The 16,322-nt window shown below is 42.8% G+C and overlaps 1 long non-coding RNA gene across 13 annotated transcripts in view; it reads right to left on the bottom strand.

Annotated features, from left to right (window-relative positions):
• Nucleotides 1-16,322, bottom strand: part of LOC119009377 — a 39,835-nt gene that overhangs the window by 2,949 nt on the left and 20,564 nt on the right. For 9 of the 13 annotated variants that reach the window (XR_005071720.1, XR_005071722.1, XR_005071710.1 and 6 more), the window contains 5 exons: nucleotides 11,410-11,521; nucleotides 3,862-3,951; nucleotides 3,186-3,772; nucleotides 967-1,059; nucleotides 420-525 (listed from right to left, as the gene is read on the bottom strand). This is a non-coding gene — a long non-coding RNA (uncharacterized LOC119009377). The remainder of the gene's footprint in view (nucleotides 1-419; nucleotides 526-966; nucleotides 1,060-3,185; nucleotides 3,773-3,861; nucleotides 3,952-11,409; nucleotides 11,522-16,322) is intronic. The other 4 variants (XR_005071716.1, XR_005071718.1, XR_005071717.1 and 1 more) reach the window with 4 other exon arrangements.

Raw genomic sequence — 16,322 nt, 5'->3', positions numbered from 1 at the left:
TACAATTACGTCATTGTTCAAAACAGAAATTCAAGGTGCAATACAAATATCAAGACACTCGATCCACAGAGAAATGCACCCAGTCTGTGTTCAGACACGGTCTTTAAACGAGCCGTGAGGACTTCTTTAACGTTGTGACATCAAAGCTATATAGTCACCGGGGCAAAAACGCAGCTGATGGTGGGCAATGCCTGCTCAGGCCAGTGACAGCTTAACCAATCAGAGCAGACCTGTCTTTCGGGGGGAGGCTTTAAAGAGACATGCACTAAAGCCAGCGCGATAACCAGGATTTTAGAAATACTGAGGTCATAATTTCGGAGGTCCAAACATAAGCAAAGTTTCAGCGGGCGGGTCCATAAAGAAATTTGTATTTGACACTGTGTGTGTGTGTGTGTGTGTGTGTGTGTGTGTTGACCAACCATCAAGAGGGCAGGGACAGCAGAGTACAGTACAGATGTGGAGATATGAAGGCAGTCAGAGCCAGTAGGTGGGGGTAGGCAGCCAGTTACCAGGCATGTAGACTCACTGAAATTGTATGATTGTAGATTATTGACAGTACACTGATTACAGTTAACATAAATGTCCTAACATAAGCCAAGTCTCAAAGATTATCTAGCCTAGATGTAACAGGGCATAATGCAAGACAAGAATCCACTTGTCTCTCCTGCCAAGAAGGAATTAAGAAAAATAATATACACCTCCTTAATATCAACTTTAAGACACACTTAAATAACTCAAATACCAAATAATGCAAACTCAAACACAAACAGTACATGAACGCAAGCAAAATGTAAGTCATACAATTTCACTATTAGATACTACTAGATATGTTGTCAAGTTACATTAAGATTGAGCTACTTCAGTAATAATCATTATTATTCAGAGGACAGTATTGTTTGTTTAACAACAGCGTGTATGGGACGTTGATAATCCTATCCTGGGGCAGCACCTGGTCTTCTCATTCACCTTTCTTTGCTTTTCTCCCCCTCTTGTCCTCTTCTTGCCTTACTATCTTCTTCCCAAAGGGGAGCAGGATTTGTTGTGCTCTCTTCATTATGCCTGAAGAAAGTAAACACACAACAACTCAGCTGAGTTGATAAAGTAACTTCAACAGCTCTTTGTATTACTGGCCTGGCCTCTGTTAGGATTAACATTATAAAAACTAGTTTTAGAGTTCCAGAAGAAACTATTTGCTTGCTGAAGTCTTGACGAGTATGTTTAAAACTGTGTTTAAAAGTATGTTTAATAGCCTATAATTAGTATAGGCTATTTAAGCATCTAGTAGGTACAGAAACCACTTAAGTAGTAGCAGCAGCAGTACTAGATACAGTCAAAGAACAGTATAACTTTAAAAAATGAGCAAGCGTGGATTATAAGTTAGCTGGCTAACATCAGTCAACATGATTTATCTTCCCTCTGCTTTCAGTGGCCACCTAAAGACGGGCTCTTTTCAAGACAGTAGTATCACTACCTCTGAAACGATCATTTGCAGGCAGTTAACATTAGCTAGTTATGTTATCACTTGTGATGGTTGATCATTAACTTGGATGGCACTACTAGTCGCAGTTAAATTAAAAGTATTGTTACATGTAATAATTGTTGCTTCATATCACTCACGTGAGCTTGCTGGCATGCTTTGTATTTACATCAATGGACACCGTGTTTTAAAGTTTGAAATAGTATGGTTTATTAAAATACAAGCAACCTGGCCAGTATATTCCAGTTACCAATTTTGCGATGTCTATCTTAGGAAGTAGAGAATACTTCAGACTACAAATCCTTACCGATGAAGTACAGCTTTCCAGAAGTTATTTTGACAGAGTGTTGTGTGAGTGACGTAGCTCTTTCATGAATAGGGCAGAGCGTGAGGTGTGAGAGGGTGAGCGAGAGTGAGGGAGCGTGTATACGTGCATACAGTGAATGAATGAGAGAGAAACAGCAGTAAAGACAGGAATAAAATGTACAGTATATGCTACAGTTAGCCGTGAATAAACGTGACGGCACCTAAAAAGACAGCAAAGCTCCCTAGCATTATTTACCGACCAACGACATATGTTAAAGTGGTTCAACCCAAAGGTAATAATAAACTTCAGCCCTGGAGGAAACATCTCCCTTGCGCTTCCCGACCACGGTCCGGGAGCCTAACAGGAATGTTGTAACAATAGTTTTTAATCTGTTATTGCCCATATACGCTTATGGTTGCCAAATGCAGCAGTCTGGGTTGGAGCAGAGACAGTGGATTTATAGAAGATTTTCCTCTTCCCACTGAGGTAGCCTACCAACAAACCAGTGCAATGACCAGAGATGGTATATTTATGACAGGATAATCCACTCTATCCCATGGTGATGATCAGACAGAGGAGCAAGTGGTTTCCGTACAAAATAAAGTTATTTTAGTTGGGGGCCTTAAGCACATAAATAGGTCATTTCAAATACATCTAAAAGTGCCCAATTTGGCACAGATGTAGCTCAGGTCATACTGAAATAATTTAGATAGGGTGCCGGAGCCAGCGACCCTCGGGGCCAAGATGGCGGCTAATTCCAATATGGCCGCTGCTCGAAAAGGGTTCCGACTATAACTTTTGAACCACATGAGCTATAAATACAACTAAATGTCTTTTTCAGCTTAATTGATCATGGAAAACACATAGAATGTTTATGTTTATGACCCGGTATATCTGGACCCCTTAATCCTCCAATTCCAATATGGCCGCTGTCCAAAAAAAGCAGTTTTGACTGTAGTATGGGCCTTACACCCCACTGTTTACACCAATTCATCTACAGGCACCAAATTTAGCACGGATGCAGCTGAGGGCATACTGAAATGATTTAGCCAGGGCACCCGAGCCAGACAAATCCAATATGGTGGCCGCCTGAAAGGGATTCGACCATAGCTTTTGAGCCAGAATGGATACAAATACAAACTTGATGTCTATTTTACCTTTTTTGGCCATAGGAAACCCATTGGAATACTTACATTTATGACTGTATATTGCAAAAATAATGTTTGGCTTTAACAAAGTCCCACAGCACACCTGGACCTGGACTACACCTTAAAAAGCTTTCAGGTTTTTTGTCAGTAGCAAAGGTCTACATCAGGCAGTTGAAGAGCAACATTTATATTGGAACACTTTTGGTCCCACAGCTACATAAAATGTGTTGGATTAAAAAGTTCAGCATCTCACCCTGAGAGACTCCGAGCAGCATCAGCAACAATCCAATAACGGCCTCTTTGTCTCCACAGTGTTCAGCCTCTATCAATCCAGTCAGCTGCTCTTAAGCTGAGCTATCTGAGGGGTCTCAGAAAAAGAGGAAGGAGAAGAAAAAGATGATAATGAAGTAATCAGATGTCAGTTTTGGATAAGAAAGTGTGAAAACTCAGACAACACAGGGTGTTGTTAAAATAGTACACTTTGGAGGTGAAAGAGGAAGCTGAGATCATGTGGTTGGTACTTGCAAAGTTATCGACCATAAAAGTCTCAGATTGTTTTGACTTCTGTTCGAGTCGTGTATGAACAAGGTGAAAACACAGAGGCGTGATGTTAGGCTGTCCCTCCCGCATTCACTGACTGGATGCAGCAATATGCTGCCATCAAACTAGGATTTGATGACAACTATTCAACATCTTGGCCTCTAATTTGTCAACATACAAACTGTCAGTCCACAAAACTCGATTACAGGAAATCAGGATTCGGTTTAGGAAACCGTCGTCCAACTCGTCCTCAGCAGCCTGTTCCTCTGCCCACGCTTTCAGCTCCTGACTGCTCTCGTTCTAGAGAAACGAACAGTGACCATCAGTACTCTGCCGATATATCAGCCATGTTTGATCCCCCTGGGAAAGTACAGGTGAAAGATACTCACACTTTCCCTTCAGGCTCCTGTGGTGGCCCCTCTCCATTGTTTGGCTCGTCTTGTTCATCTTGGTCATTCGTCCTGGCAACCGTCCATCACCTGCAAGATGAGAAAGAAGAGCAGTGGTAGTTTCACGTCTCTTTATGGAGATTTTGTGGGGATTTTGTGGAAGTTTTTTGTGAATTTGTTGAGGTTTGAATATATTTGTGGAAGTTTTGTGGACGTTTTAGTGTATTTGTGGAGGTTTTTGTGTATTTGCCTAAGTTTTTAGTGAATTTGTGGAGGTTAGTAGAGGTTTTGTGTGCCATTGTGGAGGTTTCGTGTATATTTATGGAAGTTTTTTGTGAAGTTCTGTGGAGGTTTTTTGTGTATTTATGGTCGTTTCATCTTTTTGTGGGAGATTTTGAGTGTATTTGTGGACATTTTGTGTTTATTTGTGGAGGTTTTGCGTGTATTCATGGACTTTTTTTGTGAATTTGTAGAGGTTTGTAAGGGTTTTGTGTATTATTGTGAAGGTTTTGTGCATCATTGTGGAGGTTTTGTGTATTTATGGTTATTTTGTGTGTCATTATGATGAATTTTTGTAGTCTTTTTTGGGAGATTTTGAGTGTATTTATGGAAGGTTTGTGTTTATTTGTGGAGTTTTGAGTGTATTTGTAAAAAGCATTTAGCATGTGTATACACTGAGAGCCCCAACATTAGAACCAGTGACAGGTGAAATAAATAACATTTATCATTGTGTTCCAACGCCATGTTCGGCTGTGAAACCATGAGTCCTAGCATTCATGCGCATGTCTCTTTGACAAACACCAGTCACCCAAATACAGCTGCGGACCAAGTAATACCCCCTCATGGCAGCAGCACTCCTTGATGGCAGTGCCCCCCCAGCAGGACAACGCACCTGCAACGCTGCAAAAACTGCTCAGAAATGACCTGAGGAAAGTGGGAAAGAGCTCAAAGTGTTAAACTGGCCTCCAGATTCCCCAGATCTCAATCCAACTGAGCTTCCGCTGGATGCAGTCTGAGCCAAGAACAATCCATGGGGGCCCCAACATGGATGGGAATTGGTTCTGGCGCATCCCGTGGATGCTCAACTGGATTGGGATCTGTAGGATGAGGAGGTCAGTTTGACACCTTGGGTTCTTTGCCATGACGGGGAGTAGTTGGTCTGAACGGGGTTTGGGTGGGTGGTGTTTGTCAGAGAGGCTCCACAGGAATGACAGTACTCAAAGTTTCCAAGCAGAACATTTGATTGTAACAAGATGATTAATGCTCACTTCACTTGTCAGTTGTTTTAATGTTTCGGCTGAACAGTGTAGATATAGATGTTAATTACTTTGAATATTTTGCATAAATTGTTTTTTTAACTATATCATTCATACTTTCACTGCACTTTGTCTAAAGCTGTTAGACAATGCAAGTTATCGAGCATTAAAAGCAGAAAGTTGAGACCTTAGAGAGGAAATGTCAGACATGCCAGTGTCATGCATTATGGGGGTCTCGTATCAACCTATTGATTCATTGCCTGATGTCGGCATACTCATAAACCAATTCTGTAGAAAGACAGCTGATTTTTGAGTCTCATTCTCAGGTCGTCAAATAACGCACTTTGTAGATTACTAACCGCTTTACACTTTCCTTGTGGGTTTTCTAGTTATGTTGTCCTGTTGTATGCTTTGGTTTTGGTTTACTGCATTGTTATACGCTTTCCTTTTGGGTCTGTTGCACTGGTGTACTGTATACGCGTTCCTTATTGGGTTTGTTGCACTGTTATTCTGTTGTACGCTTTCCTTTTGGGTTGGCTGCAGTGTTGTGCAGTTTGCTGCACTACTTTACACATTCCTTGTGGGTTTCTAGCACTGTTGTCTTGTTGTACGCTTTCCTTTTGGGTTTGCTGCACTATTGTCCTGTTGTATGCATTAATTTGGGTTTGTTGCACTGCTGTCCTGTTGTGAGCTTTCCTTTTGGTTTACTGCATTGTTATACGCTTTATTTTTGGTCTGCAACACTGGTGTACTGTTGTACGCTTTCATTTTGGGTTTGCTGCATTATTGTCCTGTTGTACGCCTTCCTTTTGGTTTACTGCATTGTTATACGCTTTGCGTTTGGTTTACTGCATTGTTATATGCTTTCGTTTGGGTCTGTTGCACTGGTGTACTGTTGTACAAGTTCCTTTTGTGCTTGTTGCAGTGGTGTCCTGTTGTAAGCTTTCCTTTTGGTTGAACGCATTGTTATACGCTTTCCTTTTGGGTCTGTTGCACTGGTGCACTGGTGTACTGTTGTGAGCTTTCCTTTTGGGTTTGCTGCAGTGTTGTGCAGTTTGCCATTTGGGTTTGCTGCACTGCTTTACACTTTCCCTGTGGGTTTCTGGCACTGTTGTCTTGTTGTACGCCTTCCTTTTGGTTTACTGCATTGTTATATGCTTTCCTTTTGGGTATGTTGCACTTATATACTGTTGTATGCTTTCCTTTTAGGTTTGGTACAGTGTTGTGTAGTTTGCCTTTTGGGTTTGCTGCACTGCTTTACACTTTCCTTATGGGTTTCTAGCACTGTTGTCCTGTTGTACACTTTCCTTGTGGGTTTGCTGCACTATTGTCCTGTCGTAAGCCTTCCTTTTGGTTTATAGCATTGTGATACGCTTTCCTTTTGGGTCTATGCACTTGTATACTGTTGTACGCTTTCCTTTTGGATTTCCTGCAGGGTTCTGCAGTTTGCCTTTTGGCTTTGCTGCACTGCTTTACACTTTCCTTGTGGGTTTCTAGCACTGTTGTCCTGTTGTATGCTTTCCTTTTGGCTTTGCTGCAGTGTTGAGCAGTTTGCCTTTGAGGTTTGCTGCACTGCTTTACACTTTCCTTGTGGGTTTCTAGCACTGTTGTCCTGTTGTACCTGTCAACCTGGCCTCCAGATTCCCCAGATCTAAATCCAACTGAGCTTCCACTGGATGCAGTCTGAGCCAAGAACAATCCATGGGGGCCACCAACATGGATGGGAGTTGGTTCTGGCGGCATCCTATAGATGCTCAATTGGATTGGGATCTGGAGAATGAGGAAGCAAGTTTGACACCTTGGGTTCTTTGCCATGAGGGAGTCCAGTTGATCTGCAACTCATACGTTCCTTTTGGGTTTGCTGCACTGCTTTACACTTTCCTTTTGGCTTTGTTGCAGTGTTGTCCTGTTGGACGCATTGCTTTTGGGTTTCCTGCAGTGCTGTGCAGTTTGCCTTTTGGGTTTGCTGCACTGTTTAACACTTTCCTTTTGTGTCTGATGAACTGTTGTCCTGTTGTAAGCTTTCCTTTTTGGGTTTGCGGCAGTATTGTGCAGTTTGCCTTTTGGGTTTGCTGCACTACTTTACACATTCCTTGTGGGTTTCTAGCACTGTTGTCTTGTTGTACGCTTTCCTTTTGGGTTTGCTGCAATGCCTTACACTTTCCTTGTGGGTTTCTAGCGCTGTTGTCCTGTTGTACGCTTTACTTTTGGCTTTGCTGCAGTGTTGTGCAATTTGCCTTTGAGGTTTATTGCACTGCTTTACACTTTCCTTGTGGGTTTCTAGCACTGTTGTCTTGTTATATGCTTTCCTTTTGGGTTTGCTGCAGTGTTGTGCAGTTTGCCTTTTGGGTTTGCTGCACTGCTTTACACTTTCCTTATGGGTTTCTAGCACTGTTGTCCTGTTGTACACTTTCCTTGTGGGTTTGCTGCACTATTGTCCTGTCGTACGCCTTCATTTTGGTTTATAGCATTGTGATACGCTTTCCTTTTGGGTCTGTTGCACTTGTGTACTGTTGTATGCTCTCCTTTTGGGTTTGCTGCAGTGTTGTGCAGTTTGCCTTTTGGGTTTGCCGCACTGCTTTACACTTTCCTCAAGGGTTTCTAGCACTGTTGTTCTGTTGTACACTTTCTTTGTGGGTTTGCTGCACTATTGTCCTGTCATACGCCTTCCTTTTGGTTTATAGCATTGTGATACGCTGTCCTTTTGGGTCTATACACTTGTATACTGTTGTACGCTTTCCTTTTGGGTTTCCTGCAGGGTTCTGCAGTTTGCCTTTTGGCTTTGCTGCACTGCTTTACACTTTCCTTGTGGGTTTCTAGCACTGTTGTCTTGTTATAGGCTTTCCTTTTGGGTTTGCTGCACTGCTTTACACTTTCATTATGGGTTTCTAGCACTGTTGTCCTGTTGTACACTTTCCTTGTGGGTTTGCTGCACTATTGTCCTGTCGTACACCTTCCTTTTGGTTTATAGCATTGTGATACACTTTCCTTTTGGGTCTATTGCACTTTTGTTCTGTTATACGCTTTCCTTTTGGGTTTGCTGCAGGGTTGTGCAGTTTGCCTTTTGGCTTTGCTGCGCTGCTTTACACTTTCCTTGTGGGTTTCCAGGACTGTTGTCCTGTTATACGCTTTCCTTTTGGCTTTGCTGCAGTGTTGTGCAGTTTGCCTTTTGGGTTTGCTGCACTGACTTACACTTTCCTTGTGGGTTTCTAGCACTGTTGTCCTGTTGTACGCTTTCTTTTTGGGTTTGCTACACTGTTGTCCTGTTGCACGCCTTCCTTTTGGGTTTGTTGCACAGCTCAAGGTGTCAACCTGGCCTCCAGATTCCCCAGATCTCAATCCAACTGAGCGTCCACTGGATGCAGTCCGAGCCAACAACAATCCATGGGGGCCACCAACATGGATGGGAGTTGGTTCTGGCAGTATCCTATAGATGCTCAATTGGATTGGGATATGGAGAATGAGGAAGCAATTTTGACACCTTGGGTTCTTTGCCATGAGGGAGTCCAGCTGATCTGCAACTCACACTTTCCTTTTGGGTTTGCTGCACTGCTTTGCACTTTCCTTTTGGGTTTGTTGCAGTGTTGTGCTGTTGTACACTTTGCTTTAGGGTTTCCTGCAGTGCTGTGCAGTTTGCCTTCTGGGTTTGCTGCACTGTTGTACACTTTCCTTGTGGGTTTCGAGTGCAACTGTGTACTGTTGTACGCATTCCCTATTGGGTTAGTTGCACTGCTGTCCTGTCGTATGCTTTCCTTTCGGTTTACTACATTGTTATACGCTTTCCTTTTGGGTCTGTTGCACTGTTGTACACTTTCCCTTTGGGTTAGCTGCAGTGTTGTGCAGTTTGCCTTTTGGGTTTGCTGCACTGCTTTACACTTTCCTTGTGGGTTTCGAGTTGCACTGGTGCAATTGTGTACTGTTGTACGCGTTCCCTATTGGGTTAGTTGCACTGCTGTCCTGTCGTATGCTTTCCTTTCGGTTTACTGCATTGTTATACGCTTTCCTTTTGTTTGTTGCAGTGTTGTCCTGTTGTAAGCTTCCCTTTTGGTTCAATGCATTGTTATAGGCTTTCCTTTTGGGTCTGTTGCACTGGTGTACTGGTGTACTGTTGTACGCATTCCTTTTGGGTATGCTGCACTGTTGTGCAGTTTGCCTTTTGGGTTTCCTGTACTGCTTTACCCTTTCCTTGTGTGTTTTCGAGCACTGTTGTCCTGTTGTACACTTTCCTTGTGGGTTTGCTGCACTATTGTCCTGTCGTACACCTTCATTTTGGTTTATAGCATTGTGATACGCTTTCCTTTTGGGTCTGTTGCACTTGTGTACTGTTGTACGCTCTCCTTTTGGCTTTGCTGCAGTGTTGTGCAGTATGCCTTTTGGGTTTGATGCACTGCTTTACACTTTTCTTGTGGGTTTCTAGCACTGTTGTCCTGTTGTACCTGTCAACCTGGCCTCCAGATTCCCCAGATCTAAATCCAACTGAGCTTCCACTGGATGCAGTCTGAGCCAAGAACAATCCATGGGGGCCACCAACATGGATGGGAGTTGGTTCTGGCGGCATCCTATAGATGCTTAATTGGATTGGGATCTGGAGAATGAGGAAGCAAGTTTGACACCTTGGGTTCTTTGCCATGAGGGAGTCCAGTTGATCTGCAACTCATACGTTCCTTTTGGGTTTGCTGCACTGCTTTACACTTTCCTTTTGGCTTTGTTGCAGTGTTGTCCTGTTGGACGCATTGCTTTTGGGTTTCCTGCAGTGCTGTGCAGTTTGCCTTTTGGGTTTGCTGCACTGTTTAACACTTTCCTTTTGTGTCTGATGAACTGTTGTCCTGTTGTAAGCTTTCCTTTTTGGGTTTGCGGCAGTATTGTGCAGTTTGCCTTTTGGGTTTGCTGCACTACTTTACACATTCCTTGTGGGTTTCTAGCACTGTTGTCTTGTTGTACGCTTTCCTTTTGGGTTTGCTGCAATGCCTTACACTTTCCTTGTGGGTTTCTAGCGCTGTTGTCCTGTTGTACGCTTTCCTTTTGGGTATGCTGCACTGTTGTGCAGTTTGCCTTTTGGGTTTCCTGTACTGCTTTACCCTTTCCTTGTGGGTTTCTAGCACTGTTGTCTTGTTATATGCTTTCCTTTTGGGTTTGCTGCAGTGTTGTGCTGTTTGCCTTTTGGGTTTGCTGCACTGCTTTACACTTTCCTTATGGGTTTCTAGCACTGTTGTCCTGTTGTACACTTTCCTTGTGGGTTTGCTGCACTATTGTCCTGTCGTACCTTCATTTTGGTTTATAGCATTGTGATACGCTTTCCTTTTGGTTCTGTTGCACTTGTGTACTGTTGTATGCTCTCCTTTTGGGTTTGCTGCAGTGTTGTGCAGTTTGCCTTTTGGGTTTGCTGCACTGCTTTACACTTTCCTCAAGGGTTTCTAGCACTGTTGTCCTGTTGTACACTTTCTTTGTGGGTTTGCTGCACTATTGTCCTGTCATACGCCTTCCTATTGGTTTACAGCATTGTGATACGCTGTCCTTTTGGGTCTATGCACTTGTATACTGTTGTACGCTTTCCTTTTGGGTTTCCTGCAGGGTTCTGCAGTTTGCCATTTGGCTTTGCTGAGCTGCTTTACACTTTCCTTGTGGGTTTCCAGGACGGTTGTCCTGTTATACGCTTTCCTTTTGGCTTTGCTGCAGTGTTGTGCAGTTTGCCTTTTGGGTTTGCTGTACTGCTTTACCCTTTCCTTGTGTGTTTTCTAGCACTGTTGTCCTGTTGTACGCTTTCCTTTTGGGTTTGTTGCAGTGTTGTGCAGTTTGCCTTTTGGTTTGCTGCACTGTTTTACACTTTCCTTTTGGGTCTGCTGCAGTGTTGTGCAGTTTGCCATTTGGGTTTGCTGCACTGCTTGACACTTTACTTGTGGGTTTGTGGCACTGTTGTCCTGTTGTACGCTTTCCTTTTGGGTTTGCTGCACTGTTTTAAATTGCCAGTATTCAACAATTTGTGAATGTGATTGAAGTATTCTCCAGAATCATACTCATATTTATTATCTATTAATAACAATACACAGTTTATATTATTTATTTATTTATTTATTTTTCTTAACAAGACAAACAGAAAAAGAGGGAGAGAGACTAGTGTCCCACCAGTGACACTGTACTGGCTTCTGCTAACCAAAACTGTCGGTATTCAACGACCTGTGAGTGAGACTCGACTGTCTTCTAGAATCATTTACCGATCCTAGAGTATTAATGAACAGCAACTGAAAAATCTCATACTTTCTGCCTTTAATTTTTGCATCTCCATTGCACTGACCTTGTTGGACCAGGAGTCTCACACTTTCCCTTCAGGCTCCTGTGGCGGCCCCTCTCCATTGTTTGGCTCGTTTTGTTCGTCTTGGTGATTCGTTCTGTCAACCATCCATCACCTGCAAGATGAGAAAGAAGAGCAGTGGTAGTTTCACGTCTCTTTGTGCAGGTTCTGTGCATATTTGTGCATTTTTTTGTGAATTTGTGGAGGTTTGAGTGCGGAGGTTTGTAGAGGTTTTCTGTGTCATTGTGGGGGTTTTGTGCATCATTGTGGAGATTTTGTGTGTATTTTGTGAATTTGTGAAGTTGTGTGGAGTTTTTTGTGTATTTATGTAATTTTGTGTAATTATTGTGTGTCATAATTATTAAGTTTTTTAGTCTTTTTTGGGAGATTTTGAGTGTATTTGTGGAGGTTTTGTGTTTATTTCTGGAGATTTTGAGTGTATTTGTGGAAGTTTTGTGTTTATTTCTGGAGGTTTTGAGTGTATCTGTAAAAAGCATGTAACGTGTATACACTGAGAGCCACAACATTAGAACCAGTGACAGGTGAAATACACAAACAGGTGTTTGTTTTTAGAGGGTTTGTGTTTGTTTTTAGAGGTTTTGTGTGTGTTTGTGGAGGTTTTGTATGTGTTTGTGGAGGTTTTGTGTTTGTTCTTAGAGGTTTTGTGTTTGTTTTTAGAGGTTTTGTATGTGTTTATGGAGATTTTGTGTTTGTTTTTTAGAGATTTTGTATGTGTTTGTGTGTTTGTTTTTAGAAGTTTTGTGTGTTTGTTTTTAGAGGTTTTGTATGTGTTTGTGTGTTTGTTTTTAGACGTTTTATGTGTTTGTTTTTACAGGTTTTGTTTTTGTGGCAGTTGTTTGTCCTCCACAAAGAGACGTGGGTCTATTTTTGTTGAGTCTACTTAGTCCCTACCTCAGTTGTATTTAACCTGAAATCACTTTTCATAATTTGTTTAAATTGAGTTTTAAGTTAACTTAATGGGAAGTAAATCTTAACATTTACATTGGTGTAAAATTTTTAGCTACATGTACTGTTCTTAAGTACATTTCTATTTTCACAACTTTTAACTGATTTACAATGAATATTTTCACCGCACATTATTTAACAGCTTACATTTTACAACATTATTTATATAGTACTACTCTGATTCTGATCACTTACTGATCTCATCTATGAAATATTTAATATGTATACAACGATCTGCCAAAAGATTGAAACCAATGACAGGTGAAATGAATAACATTGATCATCTTGTGACAATGCCACGTTCTGTGGGGAAACCTTGAGTCCCGGCATTCACATGGACGCCTGTTTGAGAAGCACTGCTTTCAGTTTTCACTGATTTAGAATGAATGTTTTCACTACACATCATATAACAACTTACATTTTACAACCTCACTTAGTTAACAGTTATTTTGCAGATTCATATAATTAATAAAAAATATTAGCTGATCAAACATGATGTATTATCATATATTAACGCACATACCCTTAAAGCAGTTTCGGAGAAAGTTTGATTTTTGAGGAACCTGGGAAAGTGCTCAAGGTGTCAACATGTGTACACACTGAGAGACAGTGTTGTGCAGTTTGACTTTGAGGTTTGCTGCACTGCTTTACACTTTCCTTGTGGGTTTCTAGCACTGTTGTCCTGTTGTACGCTTTCCCTTTGGGTTTGCTGCACTATTGTCCTGTTGTACGGCTTCCTTTTGGTTTACTGCATTGTTATATGCTTTCTTTTGGGTCTGTTGCACTTGTATACTGTTGTACGCTTTCCTTTTGGGTTTCCTGCAGGGTTCTGCAGTTTGCCTTTTGGGTTTGCTGCACTGCTTTACACTTTCCTTGTGGGTTTCTAGCACTGTTGTCCTGTTGTACGCTTTCCTTTTGGGTTTGCTGCAGTGTTGTGCAGTATGCCTTTTGGGTTTGCTGCACTGCTTTACACTTTCCTTGTGGGTTTCTAGCACTGTTGTCCTGTTGTACCTGTCAACCTAACCTCCAGATTCCCCAGATCTAAATCCAACTGAGCTTCCACTGGATGCAGTCTGAGCCAAGAACAATCCATGGGGGCCACCAACATGGATGGGAGTTGGTTCTGGCGGCATCCTATAGATGCTCAATTGGATTGGGATCTGGAGAATGAGGAAGCAAGTTTGACACCTTGGGTTCTTTGCCATGAGGGAGTCCAGCTGATCTGCAACTCACACTTTCCTTTTGGGTTTGCTGCACTGCTTTACATGTTCCTTTTGGGTTTGTTGCAGTGTTGTCCTGCTGGATGCACTGCGCTGCACTGCTTTACTTTCCTTATGGGTTTCTAGCACTGTTGTCCTGTTGTACACTTTCCTTGAGGGCTTGCTGCACTATTGTCCTGTCGTACGCCTTCCTTTTGGTTTATAGCATTGTGATACACTTTCCTTTTGGGTCTGTTGCAATTGTGTACTGTTGAACGCTCTCCTTTTGGGTTTGCTGCAGTGTTGTGCAGTATGCCTTTTGGGTTTGCTGCACTGCTTTACACTTTCCTCAAGGGTTTCTAGCACTGTTGTCCTGTTGTACACTTTCCTTGTGGGTTTGCTGCACTATTGTCCTGTCGTACGCCTTCCTTTTGGTTTATAGCATAGTGATACGCTTTCCTTTTGGGTCTGTTGCACTTGTGTACTGTTGTACACTTTCCTTTTGGGTTTCCTGCAGGGTTCTGCAGTTTGCCTTTTGGCTTTGCTGCACTGCTTTACACTTTCCTTGTGGGTGTCTAGCATAGTTGTCCTGTTATACGCTTTCCGTTTGGGTTTGCTGCAGTGTCGTGCAGTTTGACTTTGAGGTTTGCTTGCACTGCTTTACACTTTCCTTGTGGGTTTCTAGCACTGTTGTCCTGTTGTACGCTTTCCCTTTGGGTTTGCTGCACTATTGTCCTGTTGTACGGCTTCCTTTTGGTTTACTGCATTGTTATACGCTTTCTTTTGGGTCTGTTGCACTTGTATACTGTTGTACGCTTTCCTTTTGGGTTTCCTGCAGGGTTCTGCAGTTTGCCTTTTGGCTTTGCTGCACTGCTTTACACTTTCCTTGTGGGTTTCTAGCACTGTTGTCCTGTTGTACCTGTCAACCTAATCTCCAGATTCCCCAGATCTAAATCCAACTGAGCTTCCACTGGATGCAGTCTGAGCCAAGAACAATCCATGGGGGCCACCAACATGGATGGGAGTTGGTTCTGGCGGCATCCTATAGATGCTCAATTGGATTGGGATCTGGAGAATGAGGAAGCAAGTTTGACACCTTGGGTTCTTTGCCATGAGGGAGTCCAGCTGATCTGCAACTCACACTTTCCTTTTGGGTTTGCTGCACTGCTTTACATGTTCCTTTTGGGTTTGTTGCAGTGTTGTCCTGCTGGATGCACTGCGCTGCACTGCTTTACTTTCCTTATGGGTTTCTAGCACTGTTGTCCTGTTGTACACTTTCCTTGAGGGCTTGCTGCACTATTGTCCTGTCGTACGCCTTCCTTTTGGTTTATAGCATTGTGATACACTTTCCTTTTGGGTCTGTTGCAATTGTGTACTGTTGAATGCTCTCCTTTTGGGTTTGCTGCAGTGTTGTGCAGTATGCCTTTTGGGTTTGCTGCACTGCTTTACACTTTCCTCAAGGGTTTCTAGCACTGTTGTCCTGTTGTACACTTTCCTTGTGGGTTTGCTGCACTATTGTCCTGTCGTACGCCTTCCTTTTGGTTTATAGCATAGTGATAGGCTTTCCTTTTGGGTCTGTTGCACTTGTGTACTGTGTACACTTTCCTTTTGGGTTTCCTGCAGGGTTCTGCAGTTTGCCTTTTGGCTTTGCTGCACTGCTTTACACTTTCCTTGTGGGTGTCTAGCATAGTTGTCCTGTTATACGCTTTCCGTTTGGGTTTGCTGCAGTGTCGTGCAGTTTGACTTTGAGGTTTGCTGCACTGCTTTACACTTTCCTTGTGGGTTTCTAGCACTGTTGTCCTGTTGTACGCTTTCCCTTTGGGTTTGCTGCACTATTGTCCTGTTGTACGGCTTCCTTTTGGTTTACTGCATTGTTATACGCTTTCTTTTGGGTCTGTTGCACTTGTATACTGTTGTACGCTTTCCTTTTGGGTTTCCTGCAGGGTTCTGCAGTTTGCCTTTTGGCTTTGCTGCACTGCTTTACACTTTCCTTGTGGGTTTCTAGCACTGTTGTCCTGTTGTACGCTTTCCTTTTGGGTTTGCTGCAGTGTTGTGCAGTATGCCTTTTGGGTTTGCTGCACTGCTTTACACTTTCCTTTTGGGTTTCTAGCACTGTTGTCCTGTTGTACCTGTCAACCTGGCCTCCAGATTCCCCAGATCTAAATCCAACTGAGCTTCCACTGGATGCAGTCTGAGCCAAGAACAATCCATGGGGGCCACCAACATGGATGGGAGTTGGTTCTGGCGGCATCCTATAGATGCTCAATTGGATTGGGATCTGGAGAATGAGGAAGCAAGTTTGACACCTTGGGTTCTTTGCCATGAGGGAGTCCAGCTGATCTGCAACTCACACTTTCCTTTTGGGTTTGCTGCACTGCTTTACACGTTCCTTTTGGGTTTGTTGCAGTGTTGTCCTGCTGGATGCACTGCACTGCTTTACTTTCCTTATGGGTTTCTAGCACTGTTGTCCTGTTGTACACTTTCCTTGAGGGTTTCTAGCACTGTTGGTCCTGTTGTACACTTTCCTTGTGGGTTTGCTGCACTATTGTCCTGTCATATGCCTTCCTTTTGGTTCATAGCATTGTGATACACTTTCCTTTCGGGTCTATGCACTTGTGTACTGTTGCACGCTTACCTTTTGGATTTCCTGCAGGGTTTTGTAGTTTGCCTTTGCTGCACTGCTTTACACTTTCCTTGTGGGTTTCTAGGACTGTTGTCCTGTTATACGCTTTCCTTTTGGCTTTGCTGCAG

This window comes from Acanthopagrus latus, chromosome 20 (assembly GCF_904848185.1).
Source record: "Acanthopagrus latus isolate v.2019 chromosome 20, fAcaLat1.1, whole genome shotgun sequence".
In the NCBI taxonomy this organism is placed as follows: domain Eukaryota; kingdom Metazoa; phylum Chordata; class Actinopteri; order Spariformes; family Sparidae; genus Acanthopagrus; species Acanthopagrus latus.
The sequence above is the reverse complement of the archived record's forward strand: the minus strand, read 5'-3'. Positions and strand labels throughout refer to the sequence as shown.